We start from the raw sequence: 16163 nt of genomic DNA, 5'->3' as shown, positions 1-16163 counted from the left end.
GTTAAATTTTGCTATCCCCCAAAGGCAGCTGCATACATTGGAATTCTTGGTGCAGAAATAGGCCTCAAGGAACAATACATCTAGACTTGTTTCAGAGCTTCACTTTCCACCATTTTGCTACAGGGTGGTCGGGCGCGGTGGCTCAAGCCTGTAATCCCAGCACTTTGGGAGGCCGAGGCGGGCGGATCACGAGGTCAGGAGATCGAGACCATCCCGGCTAACCTGGTGAAACCCAGTCTCTACTAAAAAATACAAAAAACTAGCCGGGCGACGTGGCGGGCGCCTGTAGTCCCAGCTACTCGGGAGGCTGAGGCAGGAGAATGGCGTAAACCCGGGAGACGGAGCTTGCAGTGAGCTGAGATCCGGCCACTGCACTCCAGCCTGGGCGACAGAGCGAGACTCCGTCTCAAAAAAAAAAAAAAAAAAAAAAAGAACAGAAAAAAACTCTCAAACTGTGTTGTCCTCTGCTCTCACCACAACAACAATCAACACAGAAGACTTATGTGTCCAAATGTGGGGGTTTCTCCCCAACAAAAAACATGCAGTTGATTCTGTAGCAGACACCAGCTGGGTGTCTTCCAAGTCAATCCTGACATTATCTATCTGGATTCCACAGGTTGAAGGCTCCATCCTCAAGACCAACCCCTCCCTCCCACCAGTCACAAGTCTGGATCTCTAGAACTTTTGACATCTTCATTTGGCTTTAAGTTGGGGTTCCCATAATCCCCTCTGAGGGTTCAGTTAATTTGCTGGAGCAGCTCACAGAACTCGGGGAAACACTTATGTTTACCGGTTTATTACAAAGGATATTTTGAAGGATACAAATAAACAGCCAGATGAAGAAATGCACAGGGCAAGATCTGGAAGGGTCCTGAGTGTAGGAACTTGTGTCCCAGTACAGCTGGGGAGTGCCACCCTTCTGGCATGTGGATGAGTTCTTGTTAACTTCCTATCCACTTCCACGTGTTCAGACATCTGGAAGCTCTCTCAACCTTGTCTTCTTGGGTTATGATGGGCTTTATGATGTCAGCATTCCTTCCCATACGACATAGAACAGTACCCTGGAATGACAGTCATATGACCCACAGTCACAAAGGCAGGGAAAGATTGGAGTCCTGCCTTGGGTCAGGAGAAGGAAAGGCAGGAGAAGGATAGAGAAATTGCCTTCTGAGACCTAACACACCCAGTATTATAACAAAAGACCGTAACAAGAGCTATGGTAGTTATGAGCCAAGGCCCTGAATGAAACCCTATGCATGTCTCATAACACAACAGTGCCCTAGAAGATTCTTGTAGCCAATTTAATGAATTTGATGTATGGAATATTTTGGAAAAAATTTTTAAAGATTCCATCTATGTAATTTCACTTTAGCTCTTGGATTTTGTGGCCTTTCTAGTCAAACAATGCACACTTTTTTTTTCTTCCTTTTCCACTCTCTCTTTTGCTTTTCTTTTTCTCTCTTTCTTTCCATCATTCCTCCTTTCCTCACTTCTTCCCTTCCTTCCCTCCCTCTCTTATTTTTCCTTCCTTCCTTTCTCTTTTTCTTTCCCTCTTTCTCCTCCCTCCCCTTCCCTTTCTTCTTTCTTCTTTCTCCTTTCTCTCTCTCTTTCTTCCCTCCCTTCCTTCTTTTTCTTTCTTTCTTTCTTTCCTTCCTTCCTTCCTTCCTTCCTTCCTTCCTTCTTTCTTTCTTTCTTTTTCTTTCTTTCTTTCTCTCTCTCTTTCTTCCCTCCCTTCCTTCTTTTTCTTTCTTTCTTTCTTTCCTTCCTTCCTTCCTTCCTTCCTTCCTTCCTTCTTTTCTTTCTTTCTTTCTTTCTTCCTTCCTTCCTTCCTTCCTTCCTTCCTTCTTTCTTTCTTCTTTCTTTCTTTCTCTCTCTCTCTTTTTCTTTCCCTCCCTCTGTCCCTCCCTCCCTCCTTCCTTTCCTTCTTTCCTTCCTTCCATCCATCTCTTCTTCTTCTCCTTCTCCTTTCCTTTCCTTTCCTTTCTCCTTTCCCCTTTCCTTTCCTTTCTCCTTTCCCCTTTCCTTTCCTTTCCTTTCATTTTTTTCTTCTCCCTCTCTTCCTTCCTCCCTTCCACTAGTGACAAAACAAGCTATTCACACCTCACTTGTTTCATAGAAAGATGCTCTTTGACTCACTGTCCACTGCTTATGCTGATATAGGCAGCCATACTCTCTAATAAACCTACATACCCTCAGATTATACATATAGGAGAACAGTTGCTACCTGTATATTTACATAGACATAGTGCATAAGGATGTATGTGTCTCTCTGTGTGTGTGTGTGTATGCACATGTGCATGTGAGGAAAGAATACAGCAGACTTTTGCTCCTTCACCTCATCCCCATTTCCTACTATACAATTTAATGTTGGGTGTGCCAAAAGAGACAGTCATCATTTTTTTCTAGATAGCTGTATTCATTTTTTATTGCTCTGTTACAAATAACCCCAAAATGTATTGGCTTAAAACAACAACTTTTAAAAAAAATCTCACAGTTTTAGTATGTCAGGAATCTAATCCGAGCATGGCTTAGCTAAATGCCTCTGGCTCAAGGTCTTTCATGAGACTGTTGGATAGAATGGAGCTATGGTCTCATCAGAGGACTTGAAGAGGAAGGGTGGGGTCCATGTCCAAGTTCCCTCACTTGGTCATTATCAGGCCTTTGTACCTTACAACATGGGTCTCTTCACAAGACTGCCTTCTGACATGGCAGCTGACTACCCTCACAGAGATAGTTTTGAGGTACTGGAAGAGTAAGAGGACACAAACGAGAGAGAGAGAGAGACAGAGAGAGAGAGAGAGCCCACCCATTACTTTGCCATATTCTATTTGTTAGAGAGTTAGAGGTGAATCAATAAATCCAGTTCATACTCAAGGGGAAGGCATTACACAAAGATGTGAATTCCAAGAAGTAAGGATCACTGGGAGTCATTTTAGAGGCTACATATCTCAGGCTTCTAGTATCTAACACTTTATGTTCTTCCCACATGCAAAATACATTAACCGCCTCCCAACATCTTGAAAGGTGTGAACTCAGAGTCTAATATATCATCATCTAAACGAGGTTCTGGTGTAGAAGAGGCTCCTGGAGTGTAGTATCTTAAGTACTGCTCTTTGAGTATAGTTACTTTTGGTCTGTCTACCTGAGAAACTAAAGAGACAAGTTATCGCACTTACCTGTGCCCAAAAAAGAATGGTGGTACAGGCATGGGATCACTGCAATAGGCATTCCAATTTAAAGGGAGAAAATGGGAGGCACAAAGGAATTACTGGTCCATAGCAATTCTGAAACTCAGCCAGGCAAATGTTGGAAGTACTTTAACTCAGTTTCATGGGGTGGGAGACTTTTCTGTGGCTCTTGGCTCTGCCTTCTGGAGTCTCTGTTCTGAGTCATTTCTTTTCCATGAAAGGTAGCATATGTGTATAGCTGAGAAACTCTTTCAATCTGCTTCCTGCCAGCAGAATTCTAGGAACCTAAAGGCCTCTTCTCATTTCCCACCATTTCTGTCCCCTTTTGTCTCTCACTGTCTTTATATCTTTTAAGAAGTCTGTGGTTCTGCTCTGCATCTTCTTCAGGTGCATTCCACCAAACAAAAAGACCCATCCACAAATCTCTTTGTGGTGAGTTCAGCCCTGTTGTTTGATTGAGACAGTTTGTGAGGCACACATACTCTTAGTTTGTTTTAGAGGGCTTTTGTCTGAATAAACGGTACTCTGAGACATACTTTTAATCTTTCTCTGGACTTAACAAGATATTTCACAGTTGTACCCTCAGCCCCTTCTTTGTAGCATATTTACTGATGGTACTCTGGATTTGGTCTTTTCCCAGAAGAAGCCATTTCTTAATTTTAAAGCCATCACTTGCCATTGGGAAGGGTGAGACTTTTCAAAGTCATCAAGCCTTAGTTCCTTTTTATTTAAGAGCCCTCTTCTCTATTTATCTCTGTCACATTTTACCATAAGCATCAAGGTGAAACAAATGGCAACCTCAATGATTTGCTTAGACATATTTGCTATATTACCAGTTGGTTAACCATGTTGTCCTCTTTCTACATAACTGCAGACAACAGTGTTGCTATACTCTCTGCTCCTGTATAGTAAACATTTTTCTGACTCCAGTTTCCAATGAGATTTTCTTCATTGTTCTTTTTTTTTGAGATACAGTCTTGCTCTGTCGCCCAGACTACTGTTCAGTGGTGCGATCTCGGCTCACTCCTACCTCTGCCTCCTGGGTTCAAGCAATTCTCCTGCCTCAGCCTCCCAAGTAGCTGGGATTACAGGCGCCCACCACTGCATCTGGCTAAGTTTTGTATTTTTAGTAGAGATGGGGTTTCACCATCTTGGCCAGGCTGCTTCGTTTTTCTTTAAGCCTTCAACTGTAATATCTCCAAAGATTAGTAGTTTCTTCCAAGTACTTTCATTACCACTCTCCATAAAGTCTGCTGCCTGCTTCCAAAGCCATTCCTACATTTTAGGGTTGTTGGTTTTTTAAAATGGAAGAACAATTATAATACTAAGGATTCAATGTACCTAAAGAGAAATATTGCTGAGTCTATCCTTGATTAAAGGGCTCAGCAGGACTCTGTAACTTTTCTGGAAGTCAATAGGGCTAAGGCAAAATTTCCAAGTATCTAGGAATGTTTAATCTTGTACTTTTTGAGGGAAGGGAAATAAACTTGCTTGCATTTTGTGTTTCCTTATGCAGACAGACTCAAGAATTCTGGAATTGCAGCTCATTGTTCTTTTTAGATTTTGATATTTGGCAGGTTTTTCTGAGAATGCTTTGACTGTGGGTAGTGATTAATGTAGATCATATCTATTTAAGGTTTTGGCCATGTAAGACTTTTAGACTGAGGGTGGCGTAACCACCTTAGGACTTTCCCAAGGCTCCAGAATAAAGGATAGAATAAAACCAGGAACTTTTCTATATTCGACAGACAATGATATGCTTCTTATATTTACCCATTTGCCTTAAGTTTTTTCCTTTTTTTTCTTTTACATACATCACACATATTCGTGTATATGTATCTCTGTGTGTTTATGTGTTAGGGGTGGCTCTGGTGGTCAGAAATTCACATTATTAATAGTTAAGAAATAAATAATTTTGCTTGAGAAGCTACATAGGTTTTCTTGTTGTCAATAGTAACCTTCCTAACTTTCCTTCAAAAAAAGTTTATGCCTAAGCTCTTCCTACATCAGTATACACCAATATATACACAACTATTTCTATCCAATAGTGTAAATGTTAGTTTTCTAGGCATTTCTTTAAGAATACAATGCTACTGGGGGATGTGGTAAAAATCACAACTATTTGCCCAGTAAGGCAATTTATTTTCAATTGGTTTATTGCTACTGCTCAGAATCTTCTCCCAAAGTAAACCCCGTTTTGTTTCAGCTCATTGTACAACGTCTTTCTTCCAGTCACAATTTCAACCTTCATTCTGTCTATAAATGTTTATTAAACACCTACTATGTGCTAGGTATGAACACTAACCAAGAGAGCTATGATCTCTGCTCTTAGAGAGTTTAGCGTGTACCAAAAATGTAAAAATGAAAATGAAAATAAATAAGTATAAGGTTGGAAAATGTGATAAATATTTTGATAGATAAGAAATATCTGTGGTGGGCAGGAATAATGAGGAATGTCCTGGCTACAGACTGGTTAATCAGGAAAGATTTCAATGAGAAGAAAAGGATGAGGCAAAGAAATGCTGAGCCAAGTGTGTGGTTGGTGTGCAAACAGATACAGGGGTGGGAAGGCTTGTTCCATTTTGCTAACTCTAAGCAATTTATTGTTTCTGGAATATTGAGTCTAACTAGGGGAGTGGCGAGAGTTCACACTAGAAGTGATGGACAGAGTATGATTATGCAGTCATTATACATTATGTGAAGGAATTTGAATTTTATGCTGAAGTTAAGACGAGGTGACTTAGCCAAACATGTATTTGGAAATAATCTCTCTGATAACAGCAGTGCTGGACCCAGGTTTTGTGGGGCCTGATAACATAAAATTTGGGAGCTCTTTTTAAGAAAAAAATAGGATGAATTTAAAAATACAGAATTAGGTTCACAGTGAATATTTGTTTCGAATGAAAAAACACAACAAATCACACATTTTAAACTGCTGAGACAAATCAGAAAATCCAGAAAATAAACATATTTTATGACTTTATTGCCAGCACAAGTCTGTAAAAGATTTTCCCCTATGTTTGTAGACACCAAACCCTTTCATTCATCTCTTCATAGGGCAGTGATTTTGTTCTATCACTTCCCATGGACAGAATAGAAAGATAATGTAGCTTTTCCTCCATCATGATTAATAGCAACTTTATTATTATTAACAGTTTAGTTTTTATTTTATTATTTATTTATTTATTTGTGTGTTTTAGAGACAGGGTCTTGCTTGTCACCCAGGTTGGAGTGCAGTGGTATAATCACAGCTCACCGCAACCTCAAATTCCTGGGCTCAAGCAATCTACCTGCTTCAACTTCCCAAATACCTGAGAATATAGGTACATGTCACCATGCCTGGCTACTTTTTCTTATTTTTTGTGTAGACAAGATCTTGCTATGTTTCCCAGGCTAGCCTTGAACTCTGGCCTTAAGCCATTCTCCCACCTTGGCTTCCCAAAGTGCTGGGATTAGAGTTGTGAGTCAAGATGCCAATTATTAATAGTTTAGAATAATTTTTTCATTTTCACAATTTTTTTGGTTGTGTTGTACAGATTTTCCTGTTTGTCTGCCAAATTTGAGAAAACCACTAAAGGATTATTTTACATATTATGAATCATAAGACTTTCACTTGGCATATCAAGGTATCTTACCTTGGCAAATTTGACAAAACACATGACCAGAGAAACATACTAAGAAGACTTTCCAAGTCTCAGAAGGGGCTGCTGCAAGCAAGGGACCAGGAAACTCAAGTCTTAGCAGCCTTAGAATACTTCTGCTGCTCGTCAGCCAAAGTGAAAATGGACCGAGGAGATGTTGCTTGGACTCGGGAATCTCAGTGAGGCCATGGGCTAAGGCGTGTTACTAGGAATGAAAAAGAAACAAATGTTTGATTTTCACACATCTCCTTTAAGGAGGAATATAATTGATAGGATTTGGGTAACTGACTTTTCGTAGGGGTTAGGCAAGATGGAAAGGGAGCAAACAAGGAAGACTGGCAACTTTCTGGCTTGAGTCACTGGAGGAGTGGATGTCATTGAGGCTTGAAACATGACTAGGAGATAAGATCTGTGAGTATAATTAAACCTGAGGGTCTGTGTGGTAATTGAGTCAGCAGTGTGGGTCTGGAGAGCAACCTGAGTAGTGATGGTGAAACTGATGGGGTTGAGAAACTGATGGTGCCATCAATCAGCGGAACTTTGGAGCTGGAGTCAGGGATTTGCCCCTTTGCTGCAGCCAAGGAAGCCCTATAATTACCGAAAGCCAGACTGATGGCCCTAGAAGTATCATAGAGGCTTGGCATGCAGCAAGCCCTACCTCTCTGAATGTGCTGGCTAGAGTATATCATTCACTGTTTCCACTGCCACCACCACACCCTCTTGTTAAACCTAATTTAATATGTCTCATGACAAAAAACCCCGAGCCCAAATTTCATAGGCTTTTAGTGGGAAAACTGTCTCAGTTTACAATCCGGTAACAAATCAGGGCATTTTTTTTCCACTTCTGTAAGTTCTAGTTGATTCTTTTTATCATCCTCTATGGTTATTGTAACCAGTCTTTTTTTTTTTCCTGACTCATACTCTCTTATTCTGACTTATTCTAAAATCATTTTAAACATTCTTACTTATGTTTTGTGTCTAATAAAAACAACCTGTGAAGTCTTTTCTGTTCTACTGTTCTTTATTATATCAGCTTATTCTCACTCATGGTGTCTTTTTTGTTGTATGCTTTGTCGTTGTTTTCTAGTTTAGTCTTCATTTTGACCTTGTATTCACTGGAAATTTCTCAGTAGGACAGTAGGAATTCTTTGAGGTCTGCAGTGGGAACAAATTCTCTGAAAAGATTATATTTGATCCTGCCTAGAGGCACTGTGAATTCCTAGAATTACTTTAGACTAACATCTCAATTTATTAGTTACTTTGCTTGTTTTTAGAACACATTCTTATATTTCCAATCCGTGTAAAAGCCAGCCCACAGCGGCAAATTATGAAGGGAGGCTTTTGCTCTTTACCCAAAGACAAGGTAGTGGTAGGAAACCGTCTTTGCTGTCTTTCTTCATAATGTAGATTTCAGTATTTTTTCTTCCGATTCTCTATTTTGCAGAGGATTTTCCAGATCCACAGGAAGTTTTGTATCCAATTCTTCACTTCATCAGGTATATAAAGGAAGTTTTGTTGGGAAGGTGACATGTTCCTAGACTGAGACTTCTTCCTCTGGACAGTTGCTAAAAGTGAAGACTGGGTAACAGAGTAATACAGATGCCCTTAGGGTAGTCAGCAGCTTCAGAGCTCACTTTGCTGGATTCATGAATTGGCTCTGTAATTGGCCTCTAAGAATTTTCCTCATTTTCTTGCCAGCTCAGCCACACGTGTGGGTTATTCAGATTATTGCTGGACCTGGAAGTCAACCGTGATTTTCTTATACGTTTCCCAGCCCTGCAAAGCATTTCTAATTGCTTTCTTTTCTCTTGTTGACAAGAGCATGGTGCATTTTTTACTATACACTCCAATTATCTAGCTTGTCTTTCATATCTATATGGAATCTACTTCTTTCACAACCATTTCTTGGAGACCTTTCTATTGTGTTTCAACTTTTATTTTAGGTTCAGGGGATACCTGCGCAGGTTTGTTACATGGGTAAATTACACGTCATGTGGGTTTGTTGTACAGATTATTTTGTCGTTGATAAAAGAAAAACTTTAGCTGAACTAAAGTTAATGGAGTTTAATTGAGCAATGAACGATTCACAAATTGGGCAGCCCTCAGAATCACAGCAGATTCACAGAGACTCCAGCACAGCCATGTGGTGGAAGATTATAGACCGAAAAAGGGAAATGACTTACAGAAATCGGCAGTGAGGTACAGAAACAGCTAGATTGGTGACAGGTTGGTATTTGCCTTATTTGAACACAGTTTGAACACTTAGCAGTCTATAAGTGGTTGAAATATGGCCATTGGGATTGGCCAAGGCTCAGTTATTATTATAGGCACATACTCCTAAGTTAGGTTTTTAGTTGTCTGACTATTAAGGTAGGTTACGGTTCATCCACAAGGACTCAAATATAGAAGTATGAAGTCCTTCTCAGGCCGTATTTAGTTTGCTTTAACCTATTCAGGTAATAAGCACAGTACCTAATAGGTCGTTTTTCCATTCTTACCGTCCTCCCACCGTAAACCCTCAAGCAGGCCCCTTGCTCCCTTCTTTGTATCCATGTGTAGTCAACGTTTAACTCCCACTTGTGAGAACATGCGATATTTGGTTTTCTGTTTCCTGTATTAATTGGTTAAAATAATGGCCTCCAGCTGCAGCCATTTTGCTGCAAAAGACATGATTTTATTCTTTTTTATGATTGTGTAGTATTCCATGGCATGTATGTGTATACCACTTTTTCTTTATCCAGTCCACCATAGATGGGCGCTTTGGTTGATTCCATGTCTTTGTTATTGTCAATAGGACTGCAGTGAACACATGCATGCACGTGTCTTTATGATAGAACAATTTGTTTTCCTTTGAGTATACACCCAGTAAGGAGATTGCTGGGCTGAATGGTAGTTCCGTTTTAAGTTATTCGTGAAATCTCCAAACTGCTTGCCACAGGGGTTGAATTAATTTACATTCCCACTAGCAGTGTATAAGCATTCTCTTTTCTCTGCAATTTGTTATTTCTTGACTTTTTAATAATAGCCATTCTGACTGGTGTGAGATGGTATCTCCTCATGGTTTTGATTTGCATTTCTCTAATAATTAGTGATGTCGAGCATTTTCTCATATGCTTTTTGGCTGCATATATGTCTTCTTTTGAGAAGTCATTTCTTGGAGACCTTGAACCTTCTACCTCATTATGAACCAGTGACTTTTCAACTACCGTCCCAAGATCTCTTTTCTCTTACTAGGGTGAACCTACTGTTTCCTGAATCCCATGGCTTCCAATATTTTGAAAGTTTCAGCATTTTCTTTCTCATTTCATTAGACAACTTCTCAGTTATTGGACATTTTTATATCAATTCACATCAAAATTGTCTTCATTTTGCTCTCAAACCTGATGGATTATTTTGTATGAAGTATAGGTAAAAATAAACGACCTGAACTTCCAGTTTTACTTCCAGCATCTGAAGAGCTCGGAAGTCATCACTCCTGTCCTCACAACAAGAAGAAAGCTGAACACATTAATAATCAATAATTTTTCTTGGACCGTATTGAGAATTGAAGTCCCACGGCAAACCACCTTATAAAATCTGGAGAGGCTAGCAAATTCAGAGTCACAGCCAAGGCATTTCTACTTAGAGCAACAGTCACTAAAGCCTTAAACGTAAATCTTTATCACTAAAGATATTCACATGAAAGTGAGTATCTCTTAGGGCTGCACACTCATGGGTTTTACATTCAGGAACCCCACCAGGTTCTTACAGTGAAGAACTAGGAAAGATCTCCTGGTTATTCTGGCAGGGGGAGGAAAAAAGTAATCTTTTGGAAATGCCTGGTGTATTCTCTATAACAAAGGACTACTCTCTAAGGGGCATGACTTTTCCAGGGCCTATGATAGCCAAGGAGAAGGTCACTTACCCATCTCTGGCCCTCTCTTTCTTTCCTGTCTCACATAAGCAGAAAGAAGGAATGCTAGGAAACATTTGTGAAAGTCACAGGCCAAGAGCACAGTTCCACTGAAATATTTAATCATAATATTTTAGAGTGTTTTCACTACCCTACACCTTACTACCATATCAATAGGGCTCCAGTATAAAAACTGTATATTAGAGTTGCAAGAGGAGCAAGGTGAAGACTCTACTTAAGAAGGAGTTCCTAGGGAAGCCCAAAGACAATAGGGAAGACAAAAACAGCAAAAACAAGGACACTAGAAGAATTTAAAGCTTCTGCCACATACATCTACAGCTAACATTAAACAGCCCAGCACCTGGCAAGATTAACATAAAAACTCACATTAAAGGGCTTTTACCTCAGTTCATACAACCAATACATAATTCTCATCTTTAATTAAAAAATTATAAGGCAGAAAAATAACACAGAGTGAAGACAGAAGGCAAACATCAGGACCAGATTCTAATATGACACATATTTTGGAATTATCAGACTGGGAACTTAAAATAAATAGGGTAGTGCCTCAGATAAAAAAATGACAAGCTGCAAGAATGATTAATAAAATGAAGAGGTTAAAACCCTAAGAATCAAAATAAAATGTTAGAAACCAAAACACAGTAACAGACATGGAGAATATCTTTGATGGTTTCATGAGTAGGCTGCATGTAGCTGAGGAAAGAATCAGTGAGCTTGAAGATATGTCAATATCAGCTTTCTAAACTAAAATGCAAAGAGAGAAGAATTTTTTAAATACAGAAAAAATATCTGAGAAGTGTGGGACAATTTCAAAGGTATAAAATATACACAACGGCAACACTAAAAGAAAGAGATAACAGAGTAGACAAATATTTGAAATAATAGTGGCTGAAAATTTTCCAAAAGTAATGACAAATACAAAACCACAGATCCCAGAAGTTCAGAGAATGCCAAGATAAATACCAAAAACTATGCCTTCTAGGCACATGATATTCAAACCAAAAAAAACTAAAGACAGAGGAAATCTTTAAAAAAGCAGAGCTGTGATACGGGAATTTACCAACAGAGGATAAGTTATACAAGGTAGAAGAGAATGGAGTGAAATACGTAAAATGTTGCGAAAAGAACAAAACCCACCAAACTAGAATTCCACACACAGAGATTATTGTTTTTTAAATTTCTAATTTTTAAAATTAGAAAATAAGTGTTCCTTTTTCTCCACAACCTTGCCAGCATCTGTTATTTTTTGACTTTTTAATAATAGCCATTTTGACTGATGTGAGATGGTATCTCATTGTGGTTTTGATTTGCATTTCTCTAATAATTAGTGATTTTGAGTTTTTAAAAATATGTTTGTTTGCTGCATGCATGTATGTCTTCTTTTGAAAAGTGTCTGTTTATGTCCTTTGCCCACATTTTAATAGGGTTGTTTGTTTTCGTCTTGTAAATTTCTTTAAATTCTTTTTAGATGCTGTATATTAGACCTTTGTCAGATGCATAGTTTGCAAAAATTTTTTTCCATTTTGTATGTTGTTTACTTTGTTGATAGTTTCTTTTGCTGTGGAGAAGCTCTTTCATTTAATCAGATCCCATTTGGCAAGTTTGGTGTTTGTTGCAATTGCTTTTGACTTCTTTATCATAAAATCTTCGCTGGTGTATTCCTTGGTTTTTTTTTTTTTTTTGTGGTAACTGTGAATGTGGTTACATTCCTGATTTGACTCTTGGCTTGAGAACTTGTTGGTGTATAGGAATGCTAGTAATTTTTTGCACACTGATTTTGTATCCAAAGACTTTGCTGAAGTTGTTTGTCAGTTTAAGAACCTTTGGGGCTGAGATTATGGGGTTTTCTAGATGTAAGATCATGTCATCTTCAAGCAGGGATAGTGTGATGTCCTCTTGTCCTATTTGGATGCCTCTTTTTTTAATCTTTTGGTTGTCTTGCCAGAGACGTCTAATATGTTGAATAGGAGTGGTGAGAGAGGGCATCCTTGTCTTGTGCTGGTTTTTAAGGTGAATGCTTCCCGCTTTTGCCTATTCAGTATGATGTTAACTGTGGATTTGTCATATATGGCTCTTATTATTTTGAGCTACGTTCCTTCAATACCTAGTTTATTGAGAGTTTTTAACATGAAGGAATGCTGAATTTTATTGAAAGTCTTTTCTGCGTCTATTGAGATAATCATGTGGTTTTTGTCTTTAGTTCTGTTTATGTGATGAATCACATGTATTGATTTGCATATGTTGAGCCAAACTTGCATCCCAGGGATAAAGCCTCCTTGACCATGTTGGATAAGCTTTTTGATGTGCTGCTGGATTCAGTTTGCCAGTATTTTGTTGAGGATTTTTGCATCAATGTTCATCCAAGATATTGGCCTGAAGTTTTCTTTTCTTTTCTTTTTTTTTTGTATCTCTGCCAGGAATAAAATGGATGCTTATACACTGTTGTTGGGAAGGTAGATTAGTTCAACCATTGTGGAAGACAGTGTGGCAATTTCTCAAAGACCTAAAGACAGAAACACCATTTGGCCCAGCAATGCAATTACTAGTTATATACCCAAAGGAATGTAAATCATTCTATTAATAAAGACTCAAGCATGCACCACTATTCACAATAGCAAAGACATGGAATCAACCTAAATGCCTATCAATGATAGACTAGATAAAGAAAATGTGGTACATACACACCATGGAATACTATGCAGCCATAAAAAAGAACAGGATCATGTCCTCTGCAGGGACATTATCCTTAGCAAACTAATGCAGGAAGAGAAAACCAAATACTGCACGTTCTCACTTATACGTAAGAGCTAAATGGTGAGAACACATGGACACATAGAAGGGAACAACACACGCTGAGGCTTATTGGAGCATAGAGGGTGGGAGGAGGGAGAGGATCAGTAAAAATAACAGTAATGGGTACAAAGCTTAATACCTGGGTGCTGAAATAATTTGTATAATGAACTCCCATGATACAAGTTTACCTATATAACAAACCTGCACATGTGCCCCTGAATGTAAAATACAAGTTAAAGAAAATTAGGATGAAATAAATACTTTCTTAGGCAAATAAAAACTGAGAATTTGTCATTAGTGGAACTGCCCTGCAGAAAATGCTACAGAAAGTCATTCAGGAAGGAGAAAAACATTATAAGTTAGTAACTTGGATCTACATAAAGAAGGAAACAGCATCAGAGGATGCATAAATGAAGGTAAAACAGCATCTTTTACCTTCTAAGTTCCAAATTGACCTAAAATAATTTTATCTAAAGCAATGACAGTGACAGTGTGTTTGGCAATTATAGCATATGAATAGATAAAATAAATGGCAGCATCTTGCCTGGGACAGGAAAGAAGAATTAAGAAAAGTCTGTTAAGGTAAATGCACTACATATAAAGTGGTAGAATATTATTTAAAGGTGAAATGATGCCAGTTGTAAATGTATTGCAAACTGTACAGCAAGAACTAACATTTTTGTTAAAAGAAATTTAATTGATAGACTAAAGGAAGAGCTAAAATGGAATTATGCAAAATGTTTAATTAAAACCAGGGGAGACAGTAAGAGGAGGAAAAGAAGAAAAGAAATAACCAATACAATAAATAAAAAACTGTCACAAGCATGATGGATATTCATCCGAGTATTTCAATAATCACTTTAAATGTGAATGGCGTGGATAAGCCAACTGAAAGACAGAGCTCTGCAGAGTAAATTTAAAAAAAAAAAAGAAGCTTAACTATATGTTTACTCCAAGAAACTCACACTAAATACAAAGATAGACCAAAAGTAAAAAGAAGGAGTGACATATACTGCAGTAACACTAATCAAAAGAAAGCTGGAATTGCTATATTACTTTCAGGAAAAAATTATCAGGGATAAAGGGGACAATGACATCATAATAAAAGGGTACAATTTCTCAAAAGATATAACAATCCTTAACCAAACAACAGAAATACGTGAAGTGAAAATTGATAGAACTGGAAGGAAACAAATACGTTACACCACTATTATTGTTGGAGATATCAATACCGCTTTTTCCATACTGATAGTTGAAGGAGGCAGAAAATCAATGAGGATATGGTTGAACTGAACAGCTGTATCAATAAACTTGACCTAATTGGCATTTATAGAGAGCGCTATGCAACAACAGAAGAATACAAATTCTCAAGCTTACATGGAATATTCACAAAATCCTGTGCCACAAAACACAGTTTAACAAATTTAAAGGAGTAGAAATCATACAAAGTAGTTTTTCAGACCACTATGGACTTAAAATAGAAATCAGTAACAGAAAGATAGTGGAAGTATTTTAAATATTTGAACATTAACTTTTATCTCAGTTCCTTTTCTGCTGCTATAACAGAATTACAACAGACTGGGTAATTTATAAATAAAAGAAGCTTGTTAGGCCTGTGGTTCTGGAACCTGGGAAGTCCAAGAGCATGGCACCAGCATCCAGTGCAGGTCAACTCACTGGAGAAAGGTGGAAGGCAGAAGGGCAAGAGAACACATGTAAGAGATCTCACTTTTGTAACAAAACTAGAGCAGAAGTCAATGAATTTAAAAGCACATAATAATAATAATGAAAATCGACAAAACTAAAAACTAATTATTTGGAAAGACCAATAAAAATGGGAAAACTCTTGCCAGGATAGCCAAGGAGAAAAAAGATGAAAAACACAAATTACCAATAGCAGACATGAAAGAAGGATCATTGCCACTGATCACATAAACATCAAAAAGAATAATAAAGAAACAGTATGAAAAAGTGCTTTCCCACAAATTAGATAATTTAGATAAAATGGATCAACTCTTTGAAAGACACAAATTATCAAAACTCAAAGAGAGGCAGATAATGTCAACAGGACTATATCTATTTTAGAATGAGTCAATAATCAATAACTATAAAAAGAGAGCACCAGACTCAGATGGTTTTAGTGGTGAATTCTAGCAAACACTAAGGAAGAAATAATACCAATTTTCTACAATCTCTTCCAGTAATCAGAAAATTTAACACTTCCTAACTTATCCTATGAGGCCAACATATTACCATAACACTAAAACCAGATAAACTCATTATAAGAAAGAAAAACCACAGACCAATATTTCTCATGAACATGTGGTAAATAGAATTATGCACCCTCTCACCCCTCACTCCCAATGGTATCCACATTCTAATCCCTGGAATCTGTTATCTTGCATGACAAAAGATACTTTGCAGATATTGTTAAGGCCCTTGAAATGGAATGATTATCCTGGATTAATTGGGTGGGACTAATGTAATTATAAGGATCTTTAAAAGAAGAAACGAGAGTGTCAAAGTCAGAGAGGAGATGTGATGACAGAAGCGGATGGTGGAGTAACCTTCTCTGAAGACGGAGGGTGGGGCCAGTAGCCAAGGAATACAGTAGGTCTGGAAAAGGCA

General features: G+C 38.1%; 1 long non-coding RNA gene across 1 annotated transcript; it reads right to left on the bottom strand.

Moving 5' to 3' along the window:
• Positions 1–733: 733 nt before the first annotated feature.
• On the bottom strand, positions 734–14858 carry LOC117066524. The gene is made up of 2 exons (XR_004430378.1): positions 14768–14858; positions 734–1061 (listed from the first exon to the last, which is right to left on the bottom strand). It is a non-coding gene; the product is annotated as an uncharacterized LOC117066524 (long non-coding RNA).
• Between the last annotated feature and the right edge of the window lie 1305 nt (positions 14859–16163).

This window comes from Trachypithecus francoisi, unplaced genomic scaffold (genome assembly GCF_009764315.1).
Source record: "Trachypithecus francoisi isolate TF-2019V2 unplaced genomic scaffold, Tfra_2.0 Lachesis_group20, whole genome shotgun sequence".
NCBI lineage: Eukaryota > Metazoa > Chordata > Mammalia > Primates > Cercopithecidae > Trachypithecus > Trachypithecus francoisi.
The sequence above is the reverse complement of the archived record's forward strand: the minus strand, read 5'-3'. Positions and strand labels throughout refer to the sequence as shown.